The 14,493-nt window shown below is 43.9% G+C and overlaps 1 long non-coding RNA gene across 2 annotated transcripts in view; it reads left to right on the top strand.

Annotated features, from left to right (window-relative positions):
* The window catches only part of LOC130357782 (uncharacterized), a 33,709-nt gene extending 22,319 nt beyond the window's left edge, over positions 1 to 11,390 (top strand). Inside the window, exons 1-3 of one of the 2 annotated variants that reach the window (XR_008889262.1) lie at positions 7,140 to 7,205; positions 7,308 to 7,373; positions 11,069 to 11,390. This is a non-coding gene — a long non-coding RNA (uncharacterized LOC130357782). Of the gene's footprint in view, positions 1 to 7,139; positions 7,206 to 7,307; positions 7,374 to 11,068 lie in introns of those variants that run through there. The other variant, XR_008889261.1, reaches the window with a different exon arrangement.
* The last annotated feature ends 3,103 nt before the right edge of the window (positions 11,391 to 14,493 follow it).

Below are 14,493 nucleotides of genomic sequence, written 5' to 3' on the forward strand. Positions count from 1 at the left end.
ACTGGCCCACCTTCTCTTGTACAAACGTATGCAGAGCTGGTACTGCCTTCTTCGCAAAGAAATGATGGCTTGGGACTTTCCACCTCGGCTCGGCACAAGCCATCAATTCTCTGAAAGGTGCAGAGTCCACCACTTGAAAAGGGAGGGACTGCAACACCAGCAACTTGGACAGGAGCACATTCAACTTCTGCGCCATTGGATGAGTGGGCGCATACTGTTGTCTCTTGAACATGGCTGAACATTGTTGGGGTAATGGCTGACTAAAAGTGTGAGAAGCTGGAGCGACAGAAGGAGGGTTTGACACACAGCTCCCTTCAGCTGAGGTGGTGGAGCCTTGGCTGGATGAAGGAGGGAGCGGATGGCCACTGGGTGATGCAGCAGGCTGGACCACTACATCGGAGCCACGGTTCTCCAAGGCCGCTTTGTTATGACGAAGCATGTGTTGACGCAGGGCCGTGGTGCCGACATTGGGACCCTGGCCACGCTTCACCTTCTGCTGACAGATCTTGCATGTGGCTATGTGAACCTCCTCCGGATGCCTTATGAAAAACTTCCACACCGCCGAGTAGCTGACTTTCCCACCCGCAGTCCGCACTAATTGACTGCTACTGGCTCCGTCTCCAGGAACCCCTGTTCCACTACCTCCCGGAAAGGTAGGATGCCGGGAAGCAGGTGGTCTCCCCCCGGCACGTTTGGCTCCTGAATTTCCACTACTGACACCACGCTGACTGCCAACCGTGCTACCGCCTTGCTGCCTCAAGGGCAACCTGCAACTCTCTTCTCCTGATGATGATGAAGCCCTTCTGCACCCGGCTCCCAATTGCGATCGGCTTCATCATCATCAACAGTTGTGTGCACGTCACTGATGTCCTCCTCAGGTTCCCCAACAGTGTCTGCTTCAGGACCCTGAACACTTGCAACACCGCCTCCCACGTCACTCTCCGCATCCCTACTTGGCCACCTAGCGGAGCAAGCGGCGCATTTCTCCTCCCCTTCTTGGCTGTCCAGTAGCTGCTGACTGTCCTCTATTGGATCGTCCTCAGTAAATAGTGGAACTGAACCCACAGCATAAGAAACTTCTTTAGGAGAGGGAACACCATAGGACAAAGGCAATGGGAGGACACGGACTGCTCCCGGGCCATGCCAACTGAAGGTTGTGTCTGAGGAACCCACCGACTGTTGACTGGGGGTGTCAGATGTCACTTGTGATGATGTGGATGAGCGTGTTAACCAATCGGCAACGGCAGATGGGTTGCTGGTGGAGACACGACCGCTGGCTGATAACGGGAGCTCAGGCCTCTCGCTGCGACTCCTGCTGCCACTCGCCCCAAGTCTGCTGCCAACTCTACCTGAAGTATTTAGGCCTCAGCCACTCCTCTGTGGACGTCCTGGCACTTCTCTGCCTGACATACTTAGTGCGTTTATGAGGGCTTTACAATACGCTACACTACTCTTTAAACAGTATTGGTCTAGAGCAGCAGCAGGTGATTACTTACGGCTGTCCTTGAACAGTATGTAGGCCCTTGACAGATTAACAGGTACTAGATGGTACAATACTTGGATGTATGTATGCGGTATGCACTGATGAGGGCAGTAATCTGCCTAACTATTAGCAGAAAAAACTCTGTATTTTTGTAAAACATTAGCCTGTGGATACTATTGTTTGGACTTTGACGGTATGGAGCACCTTGACAGCTTAACAGGTACTAGATGGTACAATACTTGGATGTACCTATGCGGTAGGCACTGATGAGGGCAGTAATATGCCTATTAGCAGGAAAAACTCTGTATTTTTGTAAAACACCAGCCGGTGGATACTATTGTTTGGACTTTGACGGTATGGAGCACCTTGACAGCTTAACAGGTACTAAATGGTACAATACTTGGATGTACCTATGCGGTATGCACTGATGAGGGTAGTAATATGCCTAACTATTAGCAGAAAAAAAATCAGTTTTTTTGTAAAACACCAGCCGGTGGATGCTATTGTTTGGACTTTGACGGTATGGACCTTGACAGCTTAACAGGTACTAAATGGTACAATATTTAGATGTACATATATGCGGTATGCACTGATGAGGGCAGTAATATGCCTATTAGCAGAAAAAACTGTTTTAAAAAAAAACAGCCGGTGAATAGTATTTTTTGGACTTGCACAGTATGTACCCAGCCCCTTGACAGATTAACAGGTACAAAATGGTGCAAATGCACTACAGTCCACTGAACAATCACGTATTTCTGAACAGCAGCAGGATCGAACTGTGCAGCACCACAAAAAAAATCCAGGGATTAAACCCTAAATTGCACTCTGTCACACAATTCTGAGCAGCAGAAGTTTTGTGGAGCAAATAAAAATAAACTCAATTGGGCTGAACAATGGGGAGATAAGATGCTTCAGAAAGTTCAGGCAGCTTGGAGATCTGTATGAGGCAGCTGACAGCTACCTGCCCCTCTCTGCTGCAATGCTCAATAACGTGAATAGGAGGTTTAGCTATCAATGATCCTTCTCACAGTAACAGCACAGCACTCTGCACTCCTGCCTTTCCCTAATGCTGATGTGACTAGCAGTTGCAGTGTAACGCTGTGGTATGAGCTATTCACACACACGCAGTCCCGTCCTCTCCATCTGAGTGCATAGATGAAATGAAGAGAGGCAAGATGGCTGCCGATTATATAGGGGCGGTGACATCACAGGGGTCAGTGAACACTGATAGGCTGCATCTCACATGTGATTCAGGGTCAGCCCGCCTACCTTCATTCCCGCCCTCCCATAATCCCCTGCCCCATGTACTCACATGTGGATCCACCATGTTAGGTCCCCAATAGCCTGGAACGCTGTAAAATGGAGTTTAATGAAGCGATTCGTGCGATAGAATCGCGGCGATATTCGTATTGGTTGCAAATCGAATTTTTCATGAAATTCGTAACGAATTCGGGTTCATCAATTTCAATTCGCTCATCTCTAGTTAGAATCTCTAACTTATCAATTGTGATTTCCAATTAGGATCTGCATCGACTACACAAGACCACTAAAGGAAAGGGCGTTTGTACACAAGTTGAAAACCATGAGGTAGCTATGGGGCCCTTGGAGAGAGTGGGCTCCACCCTGGTTGGTCCAATTTTTTTTTTCTATTGCTAAGAAACAGTGATTTCTCCAGGGAACTGCATTATTAACAAATTAATGTAGATGGGTATTGACCATTGGGTCATAGAAAGCTAGAGATAATAAACATCAGGATTTTATCAGGGATTTGCTACAGGCTTATGGACCCAGGTGAAAAAGTAAAGTTTGAGTCTTCCTCAACCTGGACTACATCTCTTTACAGCTACTGGCGTTTGCACACCTATAACTCTCTGCTCTTAAATTCTCTGAAGACTGCCTAAGCCAATAAAGAACCTTATAAAAACAACTTCAATAGGAATATCAATGCTCAACCCATCAGTGAAGCTAAATGTTTGAAATTAGATGTATGATACAAATATCTTGAAGAGGACCGGACACAGATAATGTGTGACGTCAGTCCTGATATCTGCAAAAAAAAAAAAAAAGGAAAGAAAGTAATGTCTTGTGTTATGCATTCCTCTCTTCCTATTAGGAACATACATAGAACATTCATGCCCAGGAGGCAAGACCCTAAAATAGCATATTTAAAATAATTTTAATTGGTAGAATGCTGATTTTGTCTTCTTTTGTTATTGTTTGTTTGCTAAATGCAAAATAAAGCCACTTCCCAAATAGTTTTTACTAGCTGAGTACCCGGCGTTGCCTGGTTTTTCTTTCCTAATCCTTGTTGTGGAGGAAAATAAACAAAGGAAGCTTTTGACTTCATATCCCATCCTCATATATTGTTGTCATATCCCAAACCCATATCTCGTCCTCATATCCCGACCTCATATCCCAACCTCCTATCCCGACCTCCTATCCCGTCCTCCTATCTGTCCTCCTATCCCATCCTCCTATCCCTTCCTCCTATCCCGACCTCCTATCCCGACCTCCTATCCCATCCTCCTATCCCGTCCTCCTATCTCGACCTCGTATCTCGACCTTCTGTTGCGACTTCCTATCCCGTCCTCATATCCCGTCCTCCTATCCCGTCCTTCTATCTCGACCTCCTATCTCAACCTCCGAGCCCGACTTCCTATCCCGTCCACCTATCCTGTCCTCATATCCTGTCCTCATATCCTGTCCTCATATCCCGACCTCCCATCCCAACCTCCTATCCCGTCCTCCTATCCCGTCCTCCTATCCCGTCCTCCTATCTCGACCTCCTATCTCAACCCATCTATTCCGACTTCCTATCCCGTCCTCATATCCCGTCCTCCTATCCCGTCCTTCTATCTCGACCTCCTATCTCAACCTCCTATCCTGTTGTCCTATCCCATCCTCCTATTCCGTCCTCCTATCCCGACCTCCTATCCCATCCTCATATACCGTCCTCCTATCTCGACCTCCTATCCCGACCTCATATCTGGTCCTCATATCCCGACCCGTAATATGTGTACCAGATATTGAAATATCTCCAGCCGTACGGAAGTTATGTGGGAACATACATTTCCCATTGATTTGCATGGGACTTTAAATGAAAACCCCAACCCTCACAAATGGGGGCAGTTAAAGGTTAAATTAACTATCCTATATTATAAGTGGATATATAAGTAACATGTGACCAAGTATTATCAAAATATCTCCAGCCGTTTGGAAGTTATGCAGTAACATATATTTCCCATAGACTTGTATGGAACTTTAAACAAAAACCCTGACCCTGGCAAATGGGGATGAGTAAGGGTTAAATGAACTATCCTATGTTTATTGTTGACATATAAGTAACATGTGTGCCAAGTTTCATGTTAATATCTTTAGCCGTTTGGATGTGATGCTGAAACATACACACACACACACATACACACACACACACACACATTGAGTTTTATATATAGATCAAACATTTTCTATCATAGCTGCTCCTCAGAGAAACATTGGCCGATCAGATGGACCCCTTGGAAAGCAGCTCTGACAGGCTGGGGGAAGGAGGACTTACAATAGGCAAGTGTTAGAGGAGAATCAGATGGGCTGTGCAGAAAGAAAGAGTTCACACAGCAAACCATGAAGTTAGTGAAGTGAAACTAAGCAAAATTATAAATGAAGACCTAGACTATCTGTTCTAGCTTTTCTTACTTAAATCTCAGCTGTGACCACACTTCCTTGATACTGGTATTTAATCAAGGATCATTAAGCATAGATTCCTCTACTTTAGTCCATGATCTAGAAAGTATTTGGAAACTGGAATTATTACTGCACTAGAAAGTTTTGGAGAGCACATTGGCCTTCATAATTCTTAAGTGGAAGAATTTATAACAACAAAAATTCTTCCCAGAGCTAGCCACAAATAATAATCGGAGAAGGGACTTTGTGAGAGAGGTTGTGGTGGTAGCATGATTCCCAGGGGAAGGCTGTTCAGTGGCTTAGAGAAGAGAAAGCTGAGTGGAGCAAAGTACAGATATATTTCTAAGGCAAACCTGATCCAGATTGCTCTGGACCTCAGACTGGGCCAAAGGTTCCCCTTCTCAAAGAATATGGCTCAGCCAAAGCCCTGACTTGAACACAATGGAACATCTCTGCAGAGACCTGAGAGACCCACCAGGAGTGGGTTGTCCCCAACCCACTCCTTCACTCCTCCAAAATAGCAGTGACTTGTCTCTTTGCTGCTTCAAAAATTATGTCCTCCTTATTTCTCAAATGAGATCTTTCTAAAACAGGACTTCTTGCACAATAAACCCTAAGAGCAATCTCTGACTGGTTCACCCACCTAATTTATCTTATTTATAAAACATGGCTGTACCATTGAATATTCAAGCCTTACTACCATTTGTCTCAATCCCACTCCTCAAAGACTGTAAACTCTCACGAGCAGGGTCGTCAATCCTCTTGTTTGAACAATCAGTGTATTTAATTGTAATGTCTGATTTTGCCCTTATTTGTACCCTCAAAATTGTCAAATGCTGCATAAGTTATTGACGGTATGTAAATAGATATTATGATTATGATTATTATTATTATCATTAAAATGGCTGTCTACCAATGTTCACCATCCAACCTGTTAGAGCAGTGGTTCTTAACCTGGGTTCGATCAAACCCCAGGGGTTCGGTGAGTCAGTCTCACGGGTTCGGCGGAGGTCAAGACACACACTCGTCTCATATGATTCGTGATGACAAGCCCCCCTTGTCCATCATTGGCTGCAGGTGATCATGTCCCACCTAACAGATCTCAGAGTACTGTTTTACCCTACTGTAAAGGAAGCCTCATATCCTTTGTGGCTCCACTCCTACGCGATCGCCTGCATGCGTCCCACGCTGGAACGCACCACTTCCGGAGCGGCCTCTCGTGACGCACTTCCGGTCCCGCAGCGTCTTAAACAGGTTCAGCCAGACATCCCTCTGACAAGTGGACAGCCTGGATGCACGGACACCGCGGGAACAGGTAGACACACTTGAACCACCACTGCCTTCACTCAATGCCTGGCTAACTGTTCATAGTTAACACTATCATTACACTGATTCACCACTGCCTATATTCAATATTTGTTTATCTGTGCCCATAATCTTTTTTTAACCCTATCCCTACCTAGCTATCACTGCCTCCAGCCCTTGTAACTTACCTAAACCACCACTGCCTTTATCTACTCAGTAGATTCTACTGTTTGTGTAACCTGGGCTATATCCACCCATATAATTTCTCCTTTACATTACTCTCACCACCATCATTTTACTATAGTTCACCTTACCATACCCAATATGGGTAGTATATTATACCAAGGATGGCCACTTATCCTTGTCACCGGATATTACCCACGCTACACCACATATTATCCAATACATTACCAATGTATTACTACTACCCCCATTACCGACTTAACAGTACTAGTACATTCATTACCGTTTACTCCATCATCTCCCCACTCTATCCGACAGTGTTTGTATTGACCCCCCACCCCTAGACACGGTACGGACTAATCTTATCTGGTCTATTAGTTAGTTTACTTTGGTGTTATCTTTTCATCTGTTACCACATTGTATATAGCAATTTTGTCCATGTTTGCTCATACCCTCTGTCTTTTACTACTAGGACCCTATAGTCTCTCCCGGGACCCCTTCTGGGAACTCTGAATTGGACCCAGCACGTATCTCTGGGACTCCACTACACCTGGTACTCCCCCCTTGCTGACTGGGATTTCTCTGCTTTATTTAGTGCTGTTAATCATTAAATATATATTGCATATGGAATATGTTGTCCTTGATTTCTCTGCAGGTGATCACGCAACATTGCTTGGCCTATCTGTGCTGCAGGGAATTTGGTGCGCCCAGTAGTCGAATTGTAAGTGTCGTGATGGTACATCGTGTGATTTCTTTCTGAATATTTTAATCCCTTCAAACTAATTATGTTGAGCAAAAAAAGAAAGTGGTCGGACGAATATATACAATATGGATTCACATGTATAACGGAACGTGATAATAGTCAGCGTCCTAACTGCATGATTTGAAATGCCAAGTTGAGCAATTCTAGTCTAGCACCGTCAAAACTAAGAGAACACTTCCTTAAGCTGCATGGAGATGGAAAATTCAACACAACGCTCGGTGAATTCTAGATGAGGAGAGCCAGATTCGATGAAAATGTTAGTCTGCCTGTTCTCGGCTTTGTCCCCATCAACATGGGATTCTCATAGCATCGTACGAAGTTGCTTACCTGATCGCAAAGCAGAGCAAACCACACACCATTGGTGAAACACTCATAAAACCAGCTGTGTTGAAGATGGCGAATATCATACTGGGAAAAGCGGCTGAAGTTATCCCAAATTCCTCTTTTAAATGACACCATCAACGACAGAATAGAGGACATGAGCAAAGACATCTTGGCTCAAGTAGTTGTCAGATCTGATTTCAAGCCCGGCAAAATTTAGCCTTCAACTCGACGAGACCACAGACACTTCCAATCTAAGCTAGCTTGCAGTATTCGTGCGCTATGTGAAAGACGACATAATAAAGGAAGATTTTTTCTTACAACAACAACTAAGGCAGCCGTTGTGAAGAAAGTTGTGGATGACTTCTTCAAAGACAACAATCTTTCATGGGATATGGTTTCTGCAGTTTGCTCGGATGGAGCTCCAGCCATGCTGGGAAGAAGGTCTGGTTTTGGTGCGCTAGTGAAAGCCGATGCACCACACATCATTGTTACGCATTGTATTCTGCACAGGCATGCGTTGGCAGCAAAAATATATACTTAAATATATACCTATGTTTTGAATTTGCAAAAATCCTATTTTATTTTTCCAATTAGGAAGGGTTTGGTGAATGCGCATATGAAACTGGTGGGGTTCAGTACCTCCAACAAGGTTAAGAACCACTGCATTAAATGAACAATTTTCATTGATCCCGTTCGGGGCTAGCGTTCCCAACTTCTGGATCCAATATACCTTGCGCTACAATAGGTTTCTTCTAGCTAACTATTCCTGCCTTGTACTCTCTACCTCTTCTAGTATCATCCACCTTACATCACATACCTGATGTCCATTTTCAGAAAAATGTCTAGCCAGACTTGTTTCATTTAGTCTGATTTTCACATTTCTGAATGTTTGGCCCACGTAACCCATTCCACAAGGGCATTTAATCAAATATATTACATTTTTGGTCTTGCATGTAAAAAAAAGTTTGATCATTATCTTTGTGCCCTTCGTGGAATGTGTCACAGTGTCCCCTTTAATAATCCCATTACAATTTTGGCACGCTGTACATGGAAACGTGCCCCTTTTGCTTGTTTTCAAAACACCTGTATAGATTTCTTTTTTCGCCGCATATCAGATCTTACTAAATTATTAGCTATTGACTTAACCTTTTTATAGATACATCTCGGGTGCTCTCTAAATAACGTCCCATATTTTTCATCAACCTTCAATAGTTCCAAATACTTATTAATAACTTTTTTCGTTAGTTTAGCATGTCCATCATAGGTAGTTAGAAACATAAATCTATCCTTTTTCAAAAATGCTTTCTTTTTATCCTTCTTTTTTCTCAACCGTTCCCTTGGTATTTTGTCTACCTCCTGTGCAACTTCTTCCAATTCTGACCTCTTGTAACCCCTCTGTACAAATTTCTCGATCATGTAATTTAAATTTTTTTGGTATTCATCCTCGGAACTGCATATCCTCTTAGTCCTAATTATTTGTCCTTTTGGTGTCGCTTTGAAAACCTGTGGGGCATGTGCACTCTCTTTATGAAGTAAATTATTTCTATCACTTTCTTTCACAAAAAGTGTGGTTTCTACTATATTATTCACATTTTTAACTTCCACATCTAAATAATGTATACAAGTAGCACTTGCCTCACAGGTAAATTCAATTAACGGATGACAATGATTTAGGTAACCTACATATTCATCCAATTCTTGATGCGTGCCCATCAATAGGACGTACACGTCATCCACATATCTTAGTCGTTTCCTGATTTTGTTTCCCAATGGGTGAGCTGGAACGTACCCCTCTTCAAATTTGGCAATAAAAATATTTGCCATGCTAGGGGCTACTGGAGACCCCATAGAAACACCTTGTTTCTGCAAAAAAAAATTATTCTCCAAACCTAAAATAATTTCTAGTAAGTATAAGCTCCAGCACACTCATTGGGAATCCTATTTTGGCATTATACAGAGTATTGCCTTTTATCTATTGTTCCCTGATCACATTCATCCCTTCTTCCACCGGGATATTGGTATACAGACTTTTTATATCCATAGTATAAAACAGACATGTTTCATCTAACATAGTTCCCTCCAAATGATCCAAAAATTCATTAGTGTCAGCCAAACAGTTAGGGAGTTTTTTTTACCACCTTTTGTAAAAAAAAAAAAAAACTATCCACATACACAGCCAGAGGATGTAGGACCAAGTAGACACCCGTGACTATGGGACGTCCCGCGGACAACTCAGATCCTCATGAACCTTAGGAAGCAAGTAGAGTACAGGAAAACGAGGTGCTTCATTAGATAATGCATTTTTTTATTTATGGGATATAATTTCATTATTAGTAGCATTTTCCAGCATTAAATCTATTTTTTTAATCTCTTCTGTAGGATCATTTTTTTAAATTAAATACACCTTGTGTTCCTGCAACTGTTTAACTGCCTCTGCCACATACAAAGATCGGTCCCATATGACCGTAGCCCCCCATTTATCGGCCTTCTTTACAATAATCTCTTCCTTTTCTTGGATCTCTCTAAGTGCTCTCTCTAAGTGCACTCCTTTCACTTTTAGAAAAATTTGGTTTTAATTTATATTTCTCCTTATCCCATTCTTTAGGAACCTCACTAATAACTAGCTGTTGAAAACTATCCAGTAGGCTACTGTTCACATTTGGATCAAAGCTACTTTTTTTCTTCAGTTTATCAGGTATACATTCCATATCTATATTTTGCCTCCTGTTGCTGTTAATGTAAAAAAAATGCATTTTAAGGCGTATATTCATGCAAAACTTATAAAAATCAACCAGAAAATCAAAACTAGAATTATTAGTTGCAAGTACGAACCCAAGTCTTCTATTCATGACTTTCTCCTGCATTTTGGTCAATTGTACCGATGAAATATTAATCAGGAGCTCACCACTTTTGGAGGGCACAAAGATAATGATCAAAAGTTTTTTTTACATGCGAGACCAAAAATACTATATATATTTTATTAAATGCCCTTGTGGAATGGGTTACATGGGGCAAACATCCAGAGATGTGAAAATCAGACTAAATGAACATGAAAGCTCTATTAGAAATTATAAGAGAAGATGTGAGAAAAAAGATGAAGATAAGAAAGATAATTTTGGTGAAACAAGTCTGGCTAGGGAGTACAGGACAGGAAGAGTTAGCTAGAAGAATCATTTTGAAGCATGAGGTATATTGGATCCAGAAGCCCCGAACGGGATCAATGAAAATTGTTCATTTAATGTGTTTTTGTAAAATTGCTGATCTCCATAGTATTGTTTTTAATGTGCACTGTCTATTGATGTTTTTATGTCTTTTCTACTTTGTTATAGGACTAATGTTCTCGCAAGAAGTATGTTGTATTTAATCATGGTGGTGGGTGTGCACGTGAGAGGCTTGAGAAAGGGAGTTCATTCTCCTGAAACGTCGCCTGAATTATGGTCGGTGCTCGGATCTCTTGAGAAGCTCAACTTTCAGCCCGCAGGAGATTCAATGAATCACGACCAGGAAAAGAAAACCTTGGAGAGGCTGGTGAATTTCTAAAAGTGCCAGACTGATTTTTGTTACTTTATCACTGGCTGACTATCCTGGTTATAACCATTCTATGCCTGTTTTTGTATGACAGTTGAAGAATTTATAGATAAAGATTTTGGATATGCACAATCCCCATTTGTTATGCATTCATTTACTACATATTGTGTTTAACTTATGCTTGGGAGTAAGGAGCCCTGGCTTGAATTCACGGGAGCCGCCCAGTTGTTAATCAGTGTTCTGCTGACTATTACCAGAGAAGCCCCTTCTGCACCCGGCTCCCAAGTGCGATTGGCTTCATCATCATCGAGTTGTGTCCTCATGTCACTGATGTCCTCCTCAGGTTCCTCAACAGTATCTGCTTCAGAAATCTGAACGCTCGCAACACCACCTCCCACTCCACTCTCCTCCACTTCTTGGCTGGGCAGTAGCTGCTAACTGTCCTCTAGTAGATCTTCCTCACTAAATAGTGCTGCTGAATTCACCGCATAAAATACTTCTGTGTGGGAGGGAACAGCACAGGACAGAGGCAATCGGAGGACAGGGACTGTTCCCAGGCCATGCCAACTAAGGATTGTGTCTGAGGAACCCACCGAATGTTGACGGTGGGTGTCTGATGTCACTTGTGATGAAGTAGATGACTGTGTTAACCAATCGATGACGGCAGATGGGTTGCTGGTCGAGACATGACCAATAGCCGATAACGGGAGCTCAGGCCTCTCGCTGCCACTCGCCCCTAGTCTGCTGCTGCCTGATGAATTTAGGCTTCTGCCACTCCTCTGTGCATGTCCTGGCACTTCTCTGCCTGACATATATATATATATATATATATATATATATATATATATGCGTATATAAGGGGAGTACAATACCCTCCACTACTCTTAAAACAGTATTTGTCTACAACACCAGCAGGTGTGTACTTTTGGCTGGCTCTTCACGGTATCTAGGCCCTTAAGACTTTAACAGGAGCAAAATGGTACACCACTTAGATGTATGAATGTGCTATGTACTTATGAGGGGAGGACAATGCTCTTCAGTACACTTAAAACAGTATTTGTCTACCACAGGTGTGTACTTTTGGCTAGCCTTTCACAGTATCTAGGCCACTGTTTCCCAACCTTCATCTAGGCTCCGCACTTTTCAAACATCAGACTCCAGATTCCCCTTTTACAAGTGAGGGGAAATACAGGGGTGTATAGTTGTAAAGGGGTAACAAAGGGGTGCAGAAAGGTGTACATGGGTGACAGGTGTGTAGAGGGATGTACATGGATAACAGAAGGGTTTATAGGGATGTACATGGATGACAGATGGGTGTAAATGGGTGACAGAGGGGTGTACATGGGTGACAGATGGGTGTTGGGAGTGGAAAGTAGTCTACATGGGTGACAGAGGGGTGTACATGGGTGACAGGGGTGTTGGGGGCCTAGAGGAGTGTACATGGGTGACCAAGGGGTGTACATGGGTAACAGAAGGGTGTTGGGGGTGTAAAGGAGTGTACATGAGTGACAGAGGGGTGTACATGGGTAACAAGGGGTGTTGGGGGTGTACATGGGTGACGAGGGGTGTTGGGAGTGTACATGGGTGACGAGGGGTGTTGAGGGTGTACATGGGTGACAGAGAGGTGTAGAAGTGTGTACATGGATGACAGGGGTTGTAGGGGGTGAAAGAGGGGTGGAGACAGGAGTGACAAGGTGGCAACAGAGGGGTGGACAGGGGTGACAAAGGGACAGAAGGGTAAATAGTGGGGGTTGGACATTGGTGATAGGGGGGTGGTCAGAGGGGTGGTGAAAATGGGTGACAGGGGTGGACAAAGGGGGGTGGACATGGGTGACAGAGGGTGCATTACCTTAATTAAGATGAGCTATGCTTCTACGGGGGTCAGCAAGAATCAATGGGCCGAGAAGAATCAGGCGGACCAGGAAGATAATCCATGGGGCCGGGAACATAGTCCGGGGACCAGGATAGTCCAGGGGGGGCCAGTGGGAACATAGTCCGGGGCCTGGCGCACCATCCCCTGTATTTATCCCTTCCCCTCTGCGTTGCCGTGATTCACGGGCGCGCAGGCCGGGGTGGGAGATTTAAGCAGCCTGTGGAACCCCTGGCAGTTTTCAACGGAACACCAGGGTTCCAGGGAACCCCGGTTGGGAATCACTGATCTAGGCCCTTAAGATTTTAACAGGAACAAAATAGTACACCACTTAGATGTAGTTATGTGGTATGCACTTATGGGTAGGGGGACAATGCACTCCAGTACGCTTAAAACAGTATTGGCCTACAACACCAGCAGGTGTGTACATTTGGCTGGTCTTTCCCATTATCTAGGCCTTTAAGACTTTAAATGGAACAAAATGGTAAACCACTTAGATGTACGTATGTGATATGCACTTATGAGGGCGGGACAATGTGCTCCAGTACGCTTAAAACAGTATTTGTCTACCACACCAGCAGGTGTGTAATTTTGCCTGGCCTTTCATAGTTACTAGGCCCTTAAGACTTCAACAGGAACAAAATGGTACACCACTTAGATATATGCACAGGTTACACTTAATAGAGGACAAGATGCTTTTAGTGCTCTGCTCACCCCAACTGGCTGGCTACTATTAGCTTTTCAGTTGTTGTACACACCAGTGCTGCAGCACACAGTCGCTGTGTATTACACCCAAAATTGCTCAAAATTGCTAAATTGCTCACTCCCTTCCCTATCAGTGCTTCTAGGCTGGATTTGGGCTTGAGGTGAATCGCTGCTGTAAAAAAGCTTTTCTGTGCAACACACACTGCTCTCTGTCCCTCTCTCTGCAATAGAACGCTGATGTGACTGGGAGGTGAATCGCTGCTGTAAAAATGCTTTTCTGTGCAACACACACTGCTCTCTGTCCCTCTCTCTCTGCAACAGAACACTGATGTGACTGGGAGGTGAATCGCTGCTGTAAAAATGCTTTTCTGTGCAACACACACTGCTCTCTGTCCCTCTCTCTCCCTCTGCAATAGAATGCGGATGTGACTGGGAGGTGAATCGCTGCTGTAAAAATGCTTTTCTGTGCAACACACTGCTCTCTGTCCCTCTCTCTCTGTAATAGAATGTTGATGTGACTGGCCGCAAGATGGCTGCCGATTATATACGGCTGTGACATCACAGGTGTGGCTGGCTGCTGATAGGCTGCATGCTGCATGTGATTCAGGGTCATCCTGCCAACCCTTGTTCCCGCCTTCCCAGGATTCCTTG

Source organism: Hyla sarda, chromosome 2 (genome assembly GCF_029499605.1).
Source record: "Hyla sarda isolate aHylSar1 chromosome 2, aHylSar1.hap1, whole genome shotgun sequence".
NCBI classification, from domain to species: Eukaryota; Metazoa; Chordata; class Amphibia; order Anura; family Hylidae; genus Hyla; species Hyla sarda.